Here is a 20094-nt window from a genome sequence, read left to right as displayed (position 1 = left end):
AATCCACTCCAAGTCTAATTTTCATCAGTCTCCAATCTTCTGAGGCACAACAAACAAGTTCTTACATGGAGAACAAATTCTTACATAATGAATAAATTACATAGTGAACAGTACAAGGGCAGTCATCACAGAAACTTTCGGTTTTGCTCATGCGTTATGAACTATAAACAGTTCAAAGATGAATACTCATTTGGTTTTTATACTTGATTTATATGTGGATACCACATTTCTCTCTTTATTATTATTATTTTTAATAAAATGATGAAGTGGTAGGTAGATAAAAGATAAAGGTAGAAAACATAGTTTAGTGTTGTAAGAGAGCAAATGTAGATGATCAGGTGTCTGCCTGTAGACTATGTGTTAATCCAAGCTAGACAAGGGCAATAAAACATCCACGTATGCAGAAGATTTCTCTCAGAACAGGGGGGTGAGGTTCTAAGCCTCACCTCTGTTGATCCCCAATTTCTCACCTGATGACCCCGCTGCGACTGTGCCTGTCTTAGGTTGTTCCTCCCTTGAGGAATCTTACCCGTCTCTGGCTAACCAGTCATCTTCCAGGGCCATACAGGGAAATGTAGAATTGGTAAGTGAGAGAGAAGCCTTATTGTTTGAAATTGTTAGCTTTTTATTTCTTTGCATATTTATGCCCTGTAGCTTCTATGCCCAGCATTTGTCTTGAGGTATCTTTACCACTTGGAAGAATTATGATACTCGGTAAATTTGATATGAGGCACAAATTCTATTTAAGGGTTGTAATTAGGAAGAAAGAAGAAAAGCTATAGAAGTAGCAAGCGGCAGAAAACCTGGGAAGATTGATTATTTCTTTGACATATCTTCTTGTAGAGTAACTTCAGCATGTGTAGGTTTTAAGCTACTACTTAAATTGCGCACACACATTAACATAATAGGAGTATAGTTACATAACCAAAGCATATCTGCAATTACCAGCCATCTCCAGTGAAACCAAGAAAACCAGGTAGGCACCTTAGGCATTTGTGAAAACTTATCTATGATATGGTGGATATTGTCCAAGTGAACTTGAACAGTCTGAGAGAAATCAGACAAATTAAAACAACCTATTCCTGGGGAATGTTCACATCCCTTATGTTCTTTCAACAGTAAATAGTCTGTAGTTGTAAGATTTTGGAGCGCTACAATTTGCACTTCTCCTAATTCTTGGTTGAGTTCCAACAGTATAGATCCAGTCAAATTTGTTGTTTTACTGTATGCACAGGCCAGCTTAGATATCTCCTTCATTCCCATGGCAAGTCCAGGAGCTGGTGGAATGAGTGCATCTACAGCTGTAGCAGTGCGTGGATCTTTGTTGGGGTTTTTTGATGATCATCTTCTGGCATGAGTCTTCCAGAGAATGCTGATGTTGGAAGTTCTCTTTCATATCGTATCTTTGTTCATTTTTGGGGTAGCCCAATTAGGCTTTGATCTTCTGTATAAACGCGAACAGACCCTTTGCCTACACTTTTATATGCCCTTTATACCCTTGTGTAGAACTCATTGGAGGTTACCACACAGGAACTGCCCTTTTGTTTTGTTTTGTTTTTGATATCACTAATCTACACTTACATGATGAATATTATGTTTACTAGGCTCTCCCCTATACCAGGTCTCCCCTATAAACCCCTTTACAGTCACTGTCCATCAGCATAGCAAAATGTTGTAGAATCACTACTTGCCTTCTCTGTGTTGTACAGCCCTCCCTTTTCTCCTACACCCCCATGCATGCTAATCTTAACACCCCCCTACTTCTCCCCCCCTTATCCCTCCCTACCCACCCATCCTCCCCAGTCCCTTTCACTTTGGTACCTGTTAGTCCATTCTTGAGTTCTGTGATTCTGCTGCTGTTTTGTTCCTTCAGTTTTTCCTTTGTTCTTATATTCCACAGACAAGTGAAATCATTTGGTATTTCTCTTTCTCCGCTTGGCTTGTTTCACTGAGCATAATACCCTCCAGCTCCATCCATGTTGCTGCAAATGGTTGGATTTGCCCTTTTCTTATGGCTGAGTAGTATTCCATTGTGTATATGTACCACATCTTCTTTATCCATTCATCTATCGATGGACATTTAGGTTGCTTCCAATTCTTGGCTATTGTAAATAGTGCTGCGATAAACATAGGGGTGCACTGATCTTTCTCATACTTGATTGCTGCATTCTTAGGGTAAATTCCTAGGAGTGCAATTCCTGGGTCAAATGGTAAGTCTTTTTTGAGCATTTTGATGTACCTCCATACTGCTTTCCACAATGGTTGAACTTACATTCCCACCAGCAGTGTAGGAGGGTTCCCCTTTCTCCACAGCCTCACCAACATTTGCTGTTGTTTCTCTTTTTGATGGCAGCCATCCTTACTGGTGTGAGGTGATACCTCATTGTAGTTTTAATCTGCATTTCTCTGATAATTAGTGATGTGGAGCATCTTCTCATGTGTCTGTTGGCCATCTGTATTTCTTTTTTGGAGAACTGTCTGTTCAGTTCCTCTGCCCATTTTTTAATTGGGTTATTTGTTTTTTGTTTGTTGAGGCATGTGAGCTCTTTATATATTCTGGACGTCAAGCCTTTATCGGATGTGTCATTTTCAAATATATTCTCCCATACTGTAGGGATCCTTTTTGTTCTATTGATGGTGTATTTTGCTGTACAGAAGCTTTTCAGCTTAATATAATCCCACTTACTCATTTTTGCTATTGTTTTCCTTGCGCGGGGAGATATGTTCAAGAAGAGGTCACTCGTGTTTATGTCTAAGAGGTTTTTGCCTATGTTTTCTTCCAAGAGTTTAATGGTTTCATGACTTACATTCAGGTCTTTGATCCATTTTGAGTTTACTTTTGTATATGGGGTTAGACAATGGTCCAGTTTCATTCTCCTACATGTAGCTGTCCAGTTTTGCCAGCACCATCTGTTGAAGAGACTGTCATTTTGCCATTGTATGTCCATGGCTCCTTTATCAAATATTAATTGACCATATATGTCTGTGTTAATGTCTGGATTCTCTAGTCTGTTCCATTGGTCTGTGGCTCTGTTCTTGTGCCAGTACCAAATTGTCTTGATTACTATGGCTTTATAGTAGAGCTTGAAGTTGGGGAGTGAGATCCCCCCTACTTTATTCTTCTTTCTCAGGATTGCATTGGCTATTCGGGGTCTTTGGTGTTTCCACATGAATTTTTGAATTATTTGTTCCAGTTCATTGAAGAATGTTGCTGGTAGTTTCATAGGGATTGCATCAAATCTGTATATTGCTTTGGGCAGGTTGGCCATTTTGACGATATTAATTCTTCCTAGCCATGAGCATGGGATGAGTTTCCATCTGTTAGTGTCCCCTTTAATTTCTTTTAAGAGTGACTTGTAGTTTTCAGAGTATAAGTCTTTCACTTCTTTGGTTAGGTTTATTCCTAGGTATTTTATTTTTTTTGATGCAATTGTGAATGGAGTTGTTTTCCTGATTTCTCTTTCTGTTGGTTCATTGTTGGTGTATAGGAAAGCCACAGATTTCTGTGTGTTGATTTTGTATCCTGCAACTTTGCTGTATTCCGATATCAGTTCTAGTAGTTCTGGGGTGGAGTCTTTAGGGTTTTTTATGTACAGTATCATGTCATCTGCAAATAGTGACAGTCTAACTTCTTCTTTACCAATCTGGATTCCTTGTATTTCTTTCTTTTGTCTGATTGCCATCGCTAGGACCTCCAGTACTATGTTAAATAACAGTGGAGAGAGTGGGCATCCCTGTCTAGTTCCCGATCTCAGAGGAAATGCTTTCAGCTTCTCGCTATTCAATATAATGTTGGCTGTGGGTTTATCATAAATGGCCTTTATTATGTTGAGGTACTTGCCCTCTATTCCCATTTTGCTGAGAGTTTTTATCATAAATGGATGTTGAACTTTGTCAAATGCTTTTTCAGCATCTATGGAGATGGTCATGTGGTTTTTGTCTTTCTTTTTGTTGATGTGGTGGATGATGTTGATGGACTTTTGAATGTTGTACCATCCTTGCATCCCTGGGATGAATCCCACTTGGTCATGGTGTATGATCCTTTTGATGTATTTTTGAATTCGGTTTGCTAATATTTTGTTGAGCATTTTTGCATCTACGTTCATCAGGGATATTGGTCTGTAGTTTTCTTTTTTGGTGGGGTCTTTGCCTGGTTTTGGTATTAGGGTGATGTTAGCTTCATAGAATGAGTTGGGGAGTATCCACTCCTCCTCTATTTTTTTTTAAACTTTAAGGAGAATGGGTATTATGTCTTCCCTGTATGTCTGATAAAATTCCGAGGTAAATCCATCTGGCCCGGGGGTTTTGTTCTTTGGTAGTTTTTTGATTACTGCTTCAATTTCGTTGCTGGTAATTGGTCTGTTTAGATTTTCTGTTTCTTTCTGGGTCAATCTTGGAAGGTTGTATTTTTCTAGGAAGTTGTCCATTTCTCCTAGGTTTCCCAGCTTGTTAGCATATAGGTTTTCATAGTATTCTCTAATAATTCTTTGTATTTCTGTGGAGTCCGTCGTGATTTTTCCTTTCTCGTTTCTGATACTGTTGATTTGTGTTGACTCTCTTTTCTTCTTAATAAGTCTGGCTAGAGGCTTATCTATTTTGTTTATTTTCTCGAAGAACCAGCTCTTGGTTTCATTGATTTTTGCTATTGTGTTATTCTTCTCAATTTTATTTATTTCTTCTCTGATCTTTATTATGTTTCTCCTTCTGCTGACCTTAGGCCTCATCTGTTCTTCTTTTTCCAATTTCGATAATTGTGACATTAGACCATTCATTTGGGATTGCTCTTCCTTTTTTAAATATGCTTGGATTGCTATATACTTTCCTCTTAAGACTGCTTTTGCTGTGTCCCACAGAAGTTGGGGCTTAGTGTTGTTGTTGTCATTTGTTTCCATATATTGCTGGATCTCCATTTTGATTTGGTCATTGATCCATTGATTATTTAGGAGCGTGTTGTTAAGCCTCCATGTGTTTGTGAGCCTCTTTCCTTTCTTTGTACAGTTTATTTCTAGTTTTATGCCTTTGTGGTCTGAAAAGTTGGTTGGTAGGATTTCAATCTTTTGGAATTTTCTGAGGCTCTTTTTGTGGACTAGTATGTGGTCTATTCTGGAGAATGTTCCATGTGTACTTGAGAAGAATGTATATCCTGTTACTTTTGGATGTAGAGTTCTATAGATGTCTATTAGGTCCATCTGCTCTACTGTGTTGTTCAGTGCTTCCGTGTCCTTACTTATTTTCTGCCCGGTGGATCTATCCTTTGGGGTGAGTGGTGTGTTGAAGTCTCCTAGAATGAATGCATTGCAGTCTATATCCCCCTTTAGTTCTGTTAGTATTTGTTTCACATATGCTGGTGCTCCTGTGCTGGGTGCATATATATTTAGAAAGGTTATATCCTCTTGTTTGACTGAGCCCTTTATCATTATGTAGTGTCCTTCTTTATCTCTTTTTATTTTCTTTGTTTTGAAGTCTATTTTGTCTGATATTAGTACTGCAACCCCTGCTTTCTTCTCACTGTTGTTTGCTTGAAATATGTTTTTCCATCCCTTGACTTTAATCTGTACATATCTTTGGGTTTGAGGTGAGTTTCTTGTAAGCAGCATATAGATGGGTCTTGCTTTTTTATCCATTCTGTTACTCTGTGTCTTTTGATTGGTGCATTCAACCCATTAACATTTAGGGTGACTATTGAAAGATATGTACTTATTGCCATTGCAGGCTTTAAATTCATGGTTACCAAAGGTTCAAGGTTAGCCTCTTTAGTATCTTACTGCCTAACTTAGCTCGCTTATTGAGCTGTTATATACACTGTCTGGAGATTCTTTTCTTCTCTCCCTTCTTATTCCTCCTCCTCGATTCTTCATATGTTGGGTGTTTTGTGCTGTGCTCTTTCTCGGAGTGCTCCCATCTAGAGCAGTCCCTCTAAGGTGTTCTGTAGAGGTGGTTTGTGGAAAGCAAATTCCCTCAGCTTTTGTTTGTCTGGGAATTGTTTAATCCCACCATCATATTTGAATGATAGTCGTGCTGGATACAGTATCCTTGGTTCAAGGCCCTTCTGTTTCATTGTATTAAATATATCATGCCATTCTCTTCTGGCCTGTAGGGTTTCTGTTGAGAAATCTGATGTTAGCCTGATGGGTTTCCCTTTATAGGTGACCTTTTTCTCTCTAGCTGCCTTTAACACTCTTTCCTTGTCCTTGATCTTTGCCATTTTAATTATTATCTGTCTTGGTGTTGTCCTCCTTGGATCCTTTCTGTTGGGGGTTCTGTGTATTTCCGTGGTCTGTTCGATTATTTCCTCCCCCAGTTTGGGGAAGTTTTCAGCAATTATTTCTTCTAAGATACTTTCCATCTCTTTTCCTCTCTCTTCTGCTTCTGGGACCCCTATAATACGGATATTGTTCCTTTTAGATTGGTCACACAGTTCTCTTAATATTGTTTCATTCCTGGAGATCCTTTTGTCTCTCTCTATGTCAGCTTCTATGCGTTCCTGTTCTCTGATTTCAATTCCATCAATGGCCTCTTGCATACTATCAATTCTGCTTATAAACCCTTCCAGAGTTTGTTTCATTTCTCTGATCTCCTTTCTGGCATCTGTGATCTCCCTCCGGACTTCATCCCATTTCTCTTGTGTATTTCTCTGCATCTCTGTCAGCATGTTTATGATTCTTATTTTGAATTCTTCGTCAGGAAGACTGGTTAGGTCTGTCTCCTTCTCTGGTGTTGTCTCTGTGATCTTTGTCTGCCTGTAGCTTTGCCTTTTCATGGTGATAGGAATAGTTTGCAGAGCTGGGACGAGTGACGGCTGGAAGAACTTCCTTTCTTCTTGGTTTGTGGCCTTCCTCTCCTGGGAGAACAGCGACCTCTAGTGGCTTGTGGTGGGTAGCTGCGCACAGACAGGGTTTCTGCTTCTTGTCCAGCTGCTATGGAGATAATCTCCACTGTTGCTGTGGGCGTGGCCTGGCTCGGGCAGCTACTCCAAAGTGGTGAAGTCGCGTTGGAGCAGGAGTGGCTGGGAGGCTGTTTATCTCCATAAGGGGCCTCCGAGCTCCCTGCAGCCCAGGGTTTAGGGTGCCCAGAGATCCCTGGATTCCCTACCTCTGGGTTAAGTGTCCCGCCCTGCCCCTTTAAGACTTCCAAAAAGCACCCACTAAAACAAAACAACGACCACCAAAAAAAAAAAAAAAAAAAAAAATTTTTTTAATTAAAAAAAAAAGGTGGTCACTCGTTTTTCTTTATTCTGTGACGCCAGCCTCAGGCCTCTGCTCACCGGTTTTGCTGCCCTGTTTCCCTGGTATTGGGGTCCCTATCCCTTTAAGACTACCAAAAAGCGCTTGCCAAAACAAAACAGCAAAAAAAAAAAAACGGGCGCTCGCTTTTCTGGTGTCCTCTGCGCCAGGCCACCAGTGCCAGCTCACTGTTCTTGCTGCCCTGTTTCCCTAGTATTGGGGTCCCTATCCCTTTAAGACTTCCAAAAAGCGCTCGCCAAAACAAAACAGCAAAAAAGCAGAAAAAGAAAATGGTCACGCACTTTTCTTATGTCCTCCGGCACCCGGCCTCCAGTGCCCGCTCACTGTTCTTGCTGCCCTGTTTCCCTAGCATCCATGGCTCCCTGGGCACGTACTGTGTCTGCACTCTGGCCCGGATGGCTGGGGCTGGATGTTCGGCAGTCCTAGGCTCTGTCTCCCTCCCGCTCTGCCTATTCTTCTCCGGCTGGGAGCTGGGGGGAGGGGCGCTCAGCTCCCGCGGGGCCGGGGCTTGTATCTTACCCCCTTCGCGAGGCGCTGGGTTCTCTCAGGTGCGGATGTGGTTTGGATATTGTCCTGTGTCCTCTGGTCTTTATTCTAGGAAGGGTTGTCTTTGTTATATTTTCATAGATATATGTTGTTTTGGGAGGAGATTTCCGCTGCTCTACTCACGCCGCCATATTCCACCCCTCGTCTTCTCTTTTCTATTTTAACAGTGTTTTCTCCCAGGTTATTGTTTTTCTCTTGGCTCTTACGTTTTTTCCCATGAGGAAAATATACAATTGTATTTATTAGTTAAATACAATACACATATCTTTTCTTGTAATTCACTACCTGTGTTTTCTGTATTGCTTAAGAAAGTTTCCCTCAGGCTGAAGTTACAATTTTCTTTCAATATTATATAGTTTTATGTTTTATATCTTATAATCCCAGCTAAGAAAAATTATCTACCTGTCAAAAAACCCAAAATGAATAAAAATCAAAACCAAGAGAACACCTAAATTTTCATCATTAGGAAAATGGTTGAACAGATTTTGATTCATTCATACAGTAAAATGTTACATATTATGATGAAGAATGAGTTAGTTCTATGAATAGGGGCCTGAAAGGGGATGTCCATAATATGCCATTATGTTAAAAAAGGCAAATTGCAGAGCTATGTATATAAAATAAATAGTTTTTTAAATTAAAAATCCTATGTGTGTGTAGGTGTTTAAAAATAAATTTAGGAGCCAAGATGGCGGCATGAGTAAAGTAGTGGAAATCTCCCCAAAACCACATATATCTATGAAAATATAACAAAGACAACTCTTCCTAGACTAAAGACCAGAGGACACAAGACAACATCCAGACCACATCCGCACCTGAGAGAACCCAGTACCTCATAAAGGGGGTAAGATACAAGCCCTGGCCAAGCGGGACCCGAGCGCCCCTCCCCCCAGCTCCCGGCGGGAGAGGAATAGGCAGAGCTGGAGGGAGAGGGAGCCCAGGACTGCTGAACACCCAGCCCCAGCCATCCAGACCACAGTGGAGACACAGTGCGTGCGTGGGGGGCCCTGGATACTAGGGAAACAGGGCAGCAAGAACAGTGAGCGGGTACCAGAGGCCTGGCGCCGGAGGACATAAGAAAAGCGAGCGGCCATTTCTTTTTTTTTCCTGTTTTGTTTTGGCGAGCACTTTTTGGAAGTCTTAAAGGGATAGGGACCCCAATACTAGGGAAACAGGGCAGCAAGACCGGTGAGCAGATGCCTGAGGCTGGCGCTGGAGAATAAAGAAAAACCAGTGGCCATTTTTTTATATATATATATATATTTTTTTTTTTTTAATTTTTTTTTTGTGTGTGTGGTCATTGTTTTGTTTTGGTGGGTGCTTTTTGAACATCTTAAAGGGGCAGGGCGGGACACTTAATCCAGAGGTAGAGAATCCGAGGATCTCAGGGCACGCTAATCCCCTGGGCTGCAGGGAGCTCGGAGGCCCCTTATGGAGATAAATAGCCTCCAGGCCGCTCCCCCTCCAACGGGACTCCACCATTTTGGAGCAGCAGCCCCAGCCAGGCCACGCCCACAGCAACAGCAGAGATTCATAGCAGCCGGGCAGGAAGCAGAAGCCCTGTCTGCGCGCAGCTGCGCAGCACAAGCCACTAGAGGTCGCTGTTCTCCCAGGAGAGGAGGGCCACAAACCAACAAGAAGGGAAGTTCTTCCAGCCGTCACTCGTCCCAGCTCTGCCGAATATTCCTATCACCATGATAAAGCAAAACTACAGGCAGACAAAGATCACAGAGACAACACCAGAGAAGGAGACAGACCTAACCAGTCTTCCTGACGAAGAATTCAAAATAAGAATCATAAACATGCTGACAGAGATGCAGAGAAACACGCAAGAGATGTGGGATGAAGTCTGGAGGGAGATCACAGATGCCAGAAAGGAGATTACAGAAATGAAACAAACTCTGGAAGGGTTTATAAGCAGAATGGATAGGATGCAAGAAGCCATTGATGGAATTGAAATCAGAGAACAGGAACGCAAAGAAGCTGACATAGAGAGAGATAAAAGGATCTCCAGGAATGAAACAATGTTAAGAGAACTGTGTGACCAATCTAAAAGGAACAATATCTGTATTATAGGGGTCCCAGAAGAAGAAGAGAGAGGAAAAGGGATGGAAAGTATCTTGGAAGAAATAATTGCTGAAAACTTCCCCAATCTGGGGGAGGAAATACTGGAACAGACCACGGAAATACACAGAACCCCCAACAGAAAGGATCCAAGGAGGACAACACCAAGACAGATAATAATTAAAATGGCAAAGATCAAGGACAAGGAAAGAGTGTTAAAGGCAGCTAGAGAGAAAAAGGTCACCTATAAAGGAAAATCCATCAGGCTAACATCAGACTTCTTGACAGAAACCCTACAGGCCAGAAGAGAATGGCATGATATATTTAATACAATGAAACAGAAGGGCCTTGAACCAAGGATACTGTATCCAGCACGACTATCATTCAAATATGATGGTGGGATTAAACAATTCCCGGACAAACAAAAGCTGAGGGAATTTGCTTTCCACAAACCACCTCTACAGGACATCTTACAGGGACTGCTCTAGATGGGAGCACTCCTTTTGAAAGAGCACAGCACAAAACACCCAACATATGAAGAATCGAGGAGGAGGAATAAGAAGGGAGAGAAGAAAAGAATCTCCAGACAGTGTATATAACAGCTCAATAAGTGAGCTAAGTTAGGCAGTAAGATACTAAAGAGGCTAACCTTGAACCTTTGGTAACCATGAATTTAAAGCCTGCAATGGAAATAAGTACATATCTTTCAATAGTCACCCTAAATGTTAATGGGCTGAATGCACCAATCAAAAGACACAGAGTAATAGAATGGATAAAAAAGCAAGATCCATCTATATGCTGCTTACAAGAAACTCACCTCAAACCCAAAGACATGTACAGACTAAAAGTCAAGGGGTGGAAAAACATATTTCAGGCAAACAATAGCGAGAAGAAAGCAGGGGTTGCAGTACTAATATCAGACAAAATAGACTTCAAAACAAAGAAAGTAACAAGAGATAAAGAAGGACACTACATAATGATAAAGGGCCTCAGTCCAACAAGAGGATATAACCATTCTAAATATATATGCACCCAGCACAGGAGCACCAGCATATGTGAAACAAATACTAACAGAACTAAAGGGGGATATAGACTGCAATGCATTCATTCTAGGAGACTTCAACACACCACTCACCCCAAAGGATAGATCCACCGGGCAGAAAATATGTAAGGACACGGAAGCACTGAACAACACAGTAGAGCAGATGGACGTAATAGACATCTATAGAACTCCACATCCAAAAGCAACAGAATACACATTCCTCTCAGGTGCACATGGAACATTCTCCAAAATAGACCACATACTAGGCTACAAAAAGAGCCTCGGTAAATTCCAAAAGATTGAAATCCTACCAACCAACTTTTCAGACCACAAAGGCATAAAACTAGAAATAACTGTGCAAAGAAAGGAAAGAGGCTCACAAACACATGGATGCTTAACAACACGCTCCTAAATAAGCAATGGATCAATGACCAAATCAAAATGGAGATCCAGCAATATATGAAAACAAATGACAACAACAACACTAAGCCCCAACTTCTGTGGGACACAGCAAAAACAGCCTTAAGAGGAAAGTACATAGCAATCCAAGCATATTTAAAAAAGGAAGAACAATCCCAAATGAATGGTCTAATATCACAATTATCGAAATTGGAAAAAGAAGAACAAATGGGGCCTAAGGTCAGCAGAAGGAGAAACATAATAAAGATCAGAGAAGAAATAAATAAAATTGAGAAGAATAACACAATAGCAAAAATCAATGAAACCAAGAGCTGGTTCTTCGAGAAAATAAACAAAATAGATAAGCCTCTAGCCAGACTTATTAAGAGGAAAAGAGAGTCAACACAAATCAACAGTATCAGAAACGAGAAAGGAAAAATCACAACAGACCCAATGGAAATACAAAAAATTATTAGAGAATACTATGAAAACCTATACGCTAACAAGCTGGGAAACCTAGGAGAATGGACAACTTCCTAGAAAAATACAACCTTCCAAGACTGACCCAGAAAGAAACAGAAAATCTAAACAGACCAATTACCAGTAACGAAACTGAAGCAGTAATCAAAAAACTACCAAAGAACAAAACCCCCGGGCCAGATGGATTTACCTCGGAATTTTATCAAACATACAGGGAAGACATAATACTCATTCTCCTTAAAGTTTTCCAGAAAATAGAGGAGGAGTGGATACTCCCAAACTCATTCTATGAAGCTAACATCACCCTAATACCAAAACCAGGCAAAGACCCCACCAAAAAAGAAAACTACAGACCAATATCCCTGATGAACGTAGATGCAAAAATACTCAACAAAATATTAGCAAACCAAATTCAAAAATACATCAAAAGGATCATACACCATGACCAAGTGGGATTCATCCCAGGGATGCAAGGATGGTACAACATTCGAAAGTCCATCAACATCATCCACCACATCAACAAAAAGAGAGACAAAAACCTCATGATCATCTCCATAGATGCTGAAAAAGCATTCGACAAAGTTCAACATCCATTCATGATAAAAACTCTCAGCAAAATGGGAATAGAGGGCAAGTACGTCAACATAATAAAGGCCATCTATGATAAACCCACAGCCAACATTATATTGAACAGCAAGAAGCTGAAAGCTTTTCCTCTGAGATCGGGAACTAGACAGGGATGCCCACTCTCCCCACTGTTACTTAACGTAGTACTGGAGGTCCTAGCCACAGCAATCAGACAAAAGAAAGAAATACAAGGAATCCAGATTGTTAAAGAAGAAGTTAAACTGTCACTATTTGCAGATGACATGATACTGTACATAAAAAACCCTAAAGACTCCACCCCGAAACTACTAGAACTGATATCGGAGTACAGCAAAGTTGCAGGATACAAAATCAACACACAGAAATCTGTGGCTTTCCTATATACTAACAATGAACCAACAGAAAGAGAAATCAGGAAAACAACTCCATTCACAATTGCATCAAAAAAAATGAAATACCTAGGAATAAACCTAATCAAAGAAGTGAAAGACTTATACTCTGAAAACTACAAGTCAGTCTTAAGAGAAATTAAAGGGGACACTAACAGATGGAAACTCATCCCATGCTCGTGGCTATGAAGAATCAATATCGTCACAATGACCATCCTGCCCAAAGCAATATACAGATTTGATGCAATCCCTATGAAACTACCAGCAACATTCTTCAATGAACTGGAACAAATAATTCAAAAATTCATGTGGAAACACCAAAAACCCCGAATAGCCAAAGCAATCCTGAGAAAGAAGAATAAAGTAGGGGGGATCTCACTCCCCAACTTCAAGCTCTACTACAAAGCCATAGTAATCAAGACAATTTGGTACTGGCACAAGAACAGAGCCACAGACCAATGGAACAGACTAGAGAATCCAGACATTAACACAGACATATATGGTCAATTAATATTTGATAAAGGAGCCATGGACATACAATGGCAAAATGACAGTCTCTTCAACAGATGGTGCTGGCAAAACTGGACAGCTACATGTAGGAGAATGAAACTGGACCATTGTCTAACCCCATATACAAAAGTAAACTCAAAATGGATCAAAGACCTGAATGTAAGTCATGAAACCATTAAACTCTTGGAAGAAAACATAGGCAAAAACCTCTTAGACATAAACACGAGTGACCTCTTCTTGAACATATCTCCCCGGGCAAGGAAAACAACAGCAAAAATGAACAAGTGGGACTATATTAAGCTGAAAAGCTTCTGTACAGCAAAATACACCATCAACAGAACAAAAAGGAACCCTACAGTATGGGAGAATATATTTGAAAATGACACATCCGATAAAGGCTTGACGTCCAGAATATATAAAGAGCTCACACGCCTCAACAAACAAAAAACAAATAACCCAATTAAAAAATGGGCAGAGGAACTGAACAGACAGTTCTCCAAAACAGAAATACAGATGGCCAACACACACAAGAAAAGATGCTCCACATAGCTAATTATCAGAGAAATGCAAATTAAAACTACAATGAGGTATCACCTCACACCAGTAAGGATGGCTGCCATCCAGAAGACAGACAACAAGAAATGTTGGCGAGGCTGTGGAGAAAGGGGAAGCCTCCTACATTGCTGGTGGGAAAGTAAATTAGTTCAACCATTGCGGAAAGCAGTATGGAGGTACATCAAAATGCTCAAAACAGACTTACCATTTGACCCAGGAATTGCACTCCTAGGAATTTACCCTAAGAATGCAGCAATCAAGTATGAGAAAGACCAGTGCACCCCTATGTTTATCGCAGCACTATTTACAATAGCCAAGAATTGGAAGCAACCTAAATGTCCATCGATAGATGAATGGATAAAGAAGATGTTTTACATATACACAATGGAATACTACTCAGCCATAAGAAAAGGGCAAATCCTACCATTTGAAGCAACATGGATGGAGCTGGAGGGTTTTATGCTCAGTGAAACAAGCCAAGCAGAGAAAGAGACATACCAAATGATTTCACTCATATGTGGAATATAAGAACAAAGGAAAAACTGAAGGAACAAAACAGCAGCAGAATCACAGAACTCAAGAATGGACTAACAGGTACCAAAGAGAAAGTGACTGGGGAGGATGGGTGGGTAGGGAGGGATAAGGGGGGGGGAGAAGAAGGGGGGTATTAAGATTAGCATGCAGGGGGGGATGGGAGAAAGGGGAGGGCTGTACAACACAGAGAAGGCAAGTAGTGATTCTACAACATTTGCTATGCTGATGGACAGTGACTGTAAAGGGGTTTATAGGGGGGACCTGGTATAGGGGAGAGCCTAGTAAACATAATATTCGTCATGTAAGTGTATATTAATGATACCAAGAAAAAAAAAAGGCAGTTCCTGTGTGGAGACCTCCAATGGGTCCTACACAAGGGTATAAAGGGCATATAAATGTGTAGGCAAAGGGTCTGTTTGTGTTTATACAGAGGATCAAAGCCTAATTGGGCTACCCTGAAAATGAAGTAAGATACGATATGAAAAAGAACTTCCAACATCAGCACTCTCTGGAAGACTCATGCCAGAAGATGATCATCAAAAAACCCCAACAAAGATCCACGCACTGCTACAGCTGTAGATGCACTCATCCCACCAGTTCCTGGACTTTCCATGGGAATGAAGAAGGAGATATCTAAGCTGGCCTGTGCATACAGTAAAACAACAAATTTGACTGGATCTATACTGTTGGAACTCAAACAAGAATTAGGAGAAGTGCAAATTGTAGAGCTCCAAAATCTTACAACTACAGACTATTTACTGTTAAAAGAACATATGGGATGTGAACAGTCCCCAGGAATGGGTTGTTTTAATTTGTCTGATTTCTCTCAGACTATTCAGGCTCAGTTGGACAATATCCACCATATCATAGATAAGTTTTCACAAATGCCTAAGGTGCCTAACTGGTTTTCTTGGTTTCACTGGAGATGGCTGGTAATTACAGGTATGCTTTGGTTATGTAACTATACTCCTATTATGTTAATGTGTGTGTGCGCAATTTAATTAGTAGTTTAAACCCCATACATGCTGAAGTTACTCTACAAGAAAATATGCCAAAGAAATAATCTTCCCATGTTTTCTTCCGCCTGCTACTTCTATAGCTTTTCTTCTTCCTTCCTAATTACAACCCTTAAATAGAATTCGTGCCTCATATCAAATTTACCGAGTATCATAATTCTTCCAAGTGGTAAAGATACCTCAAGACAAATGCTGGGCATAGAAGCTACAGGGCATAAATATGCAAAGAAGTAAAAAGCTAACCTTTTCAAACAATAAGGCTTCTCTCTCACTTACCAACTTTACATTTCCCTGTATGGTCCTGGAAGATGACTGGTTAGCCAGAGACGGGTAAGATTCCTCAAGGGAGGAACAACCTAAGACAGGCACAGTCGCAGCGGGGTCATCAGGTGAGAAATTGGGGATCAACAGAGGTGAGGCTTAGAACCTCACCCCCCCTGTTCTGAGAGAAATCTGCATAAGTGGATGTTTTATTGCCCTTGTCTAGCTTGGATTAACACATAGTCTACAGGCAGACACCTGATCATCTACATTTGCTCCCTTACAACATATGTTTTCTACCTTTATCTTGTATCTACCTACCACTTCAGCATTTTATTAAAAATAATAATAATAAAGAGAGAAATGTGGTATCCACATATAAATCAAGTATAAAAATCAAATGAGTATTCATATTTGAACTGACTGTTTATAGTTCATAATGCATGAGCAAAACCAAAAGTTTCTGTGATGACTGCCCTTGTACTGTTCACCATGTAACTTATTCACTATGTAAGAATTTGTTCTCCATGTAAGAACTTGTTCGTTATGCTTCAGAAGATTGGAGACTGACGAAAATTAGGCTTGGGGTGGATTAATGATTGTGCATTGAGCATTGACTCCCCTATACAGAATTTTATTGTTGTTAACAACCATTTGATCAATAAACATGAGAGAAGCCCTCACAACAACAAAAAAAAGTACACACTTCCAATTGTAAAATAAATAAGTAACCAGGATGTAATGTATAGCATAAGGAATATAGTCAAAATATTGTAACAACTTGGTATGGTGATAGCTGGTACCTAGAATTATCATGTATATAAATGTTGAATCACTGTGTTGTACACCTGAAACTAATGTAATGTAATACTGTGTGTCAACTACCCTTCAATAAAAAATAATTATCTACCAAAAAAAAAAATTTTAATAGTTTTGTAGTTTATAACTTTTTGGGTAGATAATTACATTCACAGGGTTCAAAACTAAGACTAAGGAGAGGTATACAGTTAAGTTTCCTTCCTACTCCCACCCCCTGTGACTCTTTCCTAGAGTAAGTCGATGTTGCCTTATTGTTGTGGAATATCCTTCTAGAGATATTCTATGCATATACATAAGCAGTTCCATAATTTTCCTTTAAAAAAATAACAGTAATGAATGATAGCATACAATACACTCTGTTCTACATTTTGCTTTTTCCACTTACCATTTCATGGTAACCATTCCTGGAGACCATTCCATATCAGTACATAAAGAACTTTCCCTCTAAAAATTACTGCATGGTGTTTACCAAGGGGGAGGGTAGAGGGCAGGGGAGGGGGAAAGGGAGAAGGGGACAGTTGAACCCCTTGCGTACACTTGATTAAAAAAAAGTAGTTGTGCATGTACGTGTGGGTCTATTTCTATATTCTAGTTCATTCGTGTGTTTGTCTATTTTCTCACCAATACCACAATACCTTGTTTACTATAGTTTTAGACTAAGACTTGAAATCAGATAGTATTAGCTGTCCAAATTTATTCCTTTTCAAAGTTGTTTTGGCTATTCTATGCATTTGCATTTCCATATGAATTTTAGATTCATATTGTTAATTTCATCCACAAAACTTCACTGAGGTTTTGATTTGTATGAATCTGCAGGTCAATCTGGAGAAAACAGATATCTTAACAATACTGAGTCTTCTGACCCATGAACAAGGTATATTGTTCTATTTATTTGGGTTTCCTTAGTTTCTCTTGTAATGTTTTGTACTTGTCAGTATACAGATCTTACATATAATTTGTTAACATGGTTCCCTTTTTTTTGATGCAGTTGTAAAGAGCATTTAAAAAAATAATTTCAGCTTCCATTTGTACGTTACTGGCATACATAAGTATAATTGATTTTTGCATATTGATCTTGTGTCTTTCAACTTTGCTTTTTGTAAATTCCATCGGATTCTTTATATAGATGATAATGTCATGTGCAAATAAATGCAATGTTCTTCTGCCAAAAAAAATGCTGCACAGTATTCATAATTATGTGAATTTATTCACATAGATTCTTATTAGCAGGTATTTCAATTTTCTGATTTTTTTACTGAGGTATAATTGACATATTAGTTTCAGATTTATAACATAATGATTTGACATTTGTATACACTGCAAAATGATCACCACAGTAAGTCTAGTCATCCATCATCATAAAAAGTTAGATAATCTTTTATCTTTCCTGAGAAACTTCAAGTTCTACTCTCCCAGCAACCTTCAAATGTGCACTACAGTACTATTAACTATAGTCACCATGCTGCACACCACATCCTCTTGACCTGTTCCTTTAACAACTGGAACTCTGTACCTCCTACCTTCTTCACTCATTTTGCCCAAACCCCAACCTCCCCACACTCTGGCAACCACCCCTCTGTTCTCTGTATCCATGAGTTTTGTTTATTTACTTGTAGTGTTTTTTAGTTCCACATATAAGTGAGATCATACAGTATTTGTCTTTGACTTACTTCACTTAGCGTAAATACCCTGAAGTTCTATCCATGTTGTGACAAATGGCAAGATTTCATTTTATAGCTGAATAATACCATTTGTGTGTGTGTGTGTGTGTGTGTGTGTGTGTGTGTATCTCACATCTTTTATCCATTCATCCATTGATGGACACTTAGGTTGTTTCCATGTCTTGGCTATTGTAAATAATGTTGCAATGAATACTGGGGTGCATACATCTTTTCAAACTAGCATCTTCATTTTCTTCAGATAAATAACCCATAATGGAATTGCTGGATCATATGGAAGTTCTATTTTTAATTTCTTGAGGAATTTCAATACTGTTTTCCATAATGATTGCACCAATTTACATTCCTACCAACAGTGCACAAGGGTTCATTTCCTTTTCTCCACATCCTTGGCAACACTTATCATTTCTTTTCTTCTTGATAATAGCCATTCTAAGAGGTAGAAGGTGATACCTCACTGTGGTTTTGATTTATATTTCCTTGATGATTAGTGGTGGTGAGCGTCCTTTCATGTACTTGTTGGCCATCTGTATGTCTTCTTTGGAAAGATGTGTATTAAGATCTGCCCATTTTATAATTGGATTGCTTGCTTTTTTGCTGTTGTGTTGTATGGATTTTTATGTATTTTGGATATTAACCCCTTGTAAGTCCAGGGAGAGGAAATCCTGGGTAAAATACCTCTAAAAACTGAAATCAGCCAAAGGGAGAGATAAAGTTTAAAATCCATTTATTGCTTACAAACTGCAATCCTGGGCCTTCTCTCTTACTGCTCTAGCAGAAGCAAAATCAGCCCTCCTCTTCACCTATGAACTAGACTGGGACCATCTCTCTCTCTGCTCTGGAAGAAGCAAAACCAGCAAGCAAGCCAGCCCCTCGCTTTAAACTCGCAGGTTCAGACACACCCTCGGTTGCCCAGGTAAATTACCCACTGACATGGAGATGAATTTCTCTCCACCCCTAAGGATATGCAGATGCACTAAAGCCAGGCGAGATATTCTGGAAATGTTACAATTTTACCCACACCCCTTATCAGAGACAGAGATGATTTGCAAACATTTTTTTCCTGTTCAGGAGATTGCCTTTTCATTTTGTAGATGGTTTCCTTTGCTATTTTCCTTTTTAATTTTGATATCGCTAATGTACAATTACTTGAACAACATTATGGTTACTAGACTCCCCCTGTTATCAAGTCCCCTTCCCACATACCCCATTACTGTCCATCAGCGTAGTAAGATGCTATAGAGTCACTACTTGTCTTCTCTGTATACACTGCCTTTCCCATGTCCTCGCCCCCACATCACGTGTGCTAATCATAATGCCCCGTTTTCCCCTTATCCCTCCCTTCCCACCCATCCTCCCCAGTCCCTTTCCCTTCGGTAACTGTTAGTCCATTCTTGGGTTCTGTGATACTGCTGCTGTTTTGTTCCTTCAGTTTTTCCTTTGTTCTTATACTCTACAGATGAGTGAAAACATTTGGTACTTGTCTTTCTCTGCCTGGCTTATTTCACTGAGCATAATACCCTCTAGCCCCATCCATGTTGTTGCAAATGGTAGGATTTGTTTTTTTCTTATCGCTGAATAATATTCCATTGTGTATATGTACCACCTCTTCTTTATTCATTCATGTACTGATGGACACTTAGGTTGCTTCCATTTCTTGGCTATTGTAAATAGTGCTGCGATAAACATAGGGGTGCATCTGTCTTTGTCAAACTGGGCTGCTGTATTCTTAGGGTAAATTCCAAGGAGTAGAATTCCTGGGTCAAATGGTATTTCTATTTTGAGTTTTTTGAGGAACCTCCATACTGCTTTCCACAATGGTTGAACTAATTTACATTCCCACCAGCAGTGTAGGAGGGTTCCTCTTTCTCCACATCCTCGCCAACATTTGTTGTTGTTCGTCTTTTGGATGGTGGCCATCCTAACTGGTGTGAGGTGATATCTCATTGT

General features: G+C 39.8%; 1 protein-coding gene across 4 annotated transcripts in view; it reads right to left on the bottom strand.

The window, feature by feature from the left end:
- Window positions 1-20094, bottom strand: part of CD160 (CD160 molecule) — a 53110-nt gene that overhangs the window by 7954 nt on the left and 25062 nt on the right. For 2 of the 4 annotated variants that reach the window (XM_057500641.1, XM_057500642.1), the window contains exon 1: window positions 7929-8463. The exons of the other annotated variants lie outside the window; for them this stretch is intronic. The gene's annotated coding sequence lies outside the window, so the exon portion shown is untranslated. Of the gene's footprint in view, window positions 1-7928; window positions 8464-20094 lie in introns of those variants that run through there. 4 annotated transcript variants of the gene reach the window in all.

This window comes from Manis pentadactyla, chromosome 4 (genome assembly GCF_030020395.1).
Source record: "Manis pentadactyla isolate mManPen7 chromosome 4, mManPen7.hap1, whole genome shotgun sequence".
NCBI classification, from domain to species: Eukaryota; Metazoa; Chordata; class Mammalia; order Pholidota; family Manidae; genus Manis; species Manis pentadactyla.
This window is presented reverse-complemented; position numbering and strand designations above follow the sequence as displayed.